The following is a 1,432-nucleotide window of genomic DNA, read 5'->3' on the forward strand; positions in this document are numbered from 1 at the left end:
AACTGGTGCAGAGGGGGCAGGTTTTTAGAGGAAAACCCAGAAATGGTATAGGAAGCCGTAAAAGACACATTTCATTCTGAACCACATTCTGCCAGTCCAAATAAGTTGATCAAATCAATCAGATATTCTGTTTTCCCCCAAACTAAAGAAAATCTCATAATATCAAGAATGACATCTACCCATCCAAAGAATTAAAAAGAATGTGGTTTGGTATTATGGATTTTATGTGAACAGATTGTGAAAGTAAAATCAAAACTAGATCGCTTCCGGGGTCGCATGAAGCAGTGACGCAGATCTGTCCAAGACCTTGGCGGAAAATAAGATGATCTAATCCTGAAAACGAAAACAAAACCAGCAACATCTCTTTTTCTTCCCCCCCTTTTTTCTTTTTTGAAAATAAACGCACCGGTGATACATTTTACCTCGGATTTACATCCAGCTATCCAGCTTTGACAGCCACAGCAACTCTCCAAACGAACAAACTCTGCATCAACTAGGAAAAGTTAGAATCGAAGTAAATGAAATAACCAATCAAAGAATACAGTTATTATTACAGAGACTACGCTTTAGAGAGGTTTGATCACAGTAAAAAATCTGGGAAATTTTTGGCAGATCAACTCAAACTAAACAAAGAAAAGACAACTATTTCATCAGTCATAGATCAAACGGGAAACATGACACATGATCCAGTTGCATTAAACTATGTCTTCAAAAACTTTTACCAATCTCTTTACTCATCCCAAATTGACCCTTTTGACAATGATATTAGTAGATTTCTTAACAGCATTGATTTAGCTAGACCAACGGAAGAACAAAATACAGCCCTAGAGTCCCCTCTTACTGAAGCACAGCTACATAAAGCACTAACCAACATGCCTATTAAAAAAGCCCCAGGACCAGACGACTTCCCAGCAGAAACAAAATTGTGCACAAATTTATACTTTGTGCTTTTGTGTGTGTGTAGGTACGAGAATAAGCATTAATGCATGTAATGTAATATACGGTTCTTATGACACTCAACTCATCACCTTTTACTATCATCTGCCCCCCCATCCCATTCTATTACAAAAGATGTTTATATAAACACTAAAAGTAAGAAACTCAGCACTCAGCTGCAATATTTGTGTTAACTGCTGAACAGCACAAAAAAAAAAGAGAAAACGTGATCCCAGTAGATTCTGAAATGGAGAAATGTGGCTAACATCCAATCTTTTACGTTAGTAATGTCTTTGCATGTCAGTGGACAGCTGATCTAAAGCTGCTTTTCTTTGCATCAAAACTAGCAAATTCACGTTGATTTAATAAACGGTCGAAGAATCACAGTACCGTAAATTACGGACTACAAAGCGCACCCGATTACTAGCCGCACCCACCCATTTTCACGTGTTTAACTACTTTTATACATACACAAGCAGCGTCGGAGTACAAGCCA

Source organism: Oryzias latipes, chromosome 1, assembly GCF_002234675.1.
Source record: "Oryzias latipes chromosome 1, ASM223467v1".
Classification (NCBI taxonomy): Eukaryota; Metazoa; Chordata; class Actinopteri; order Beloniformes; family Adrianichthyidae; genus Oryzias; species Oryzias latipes.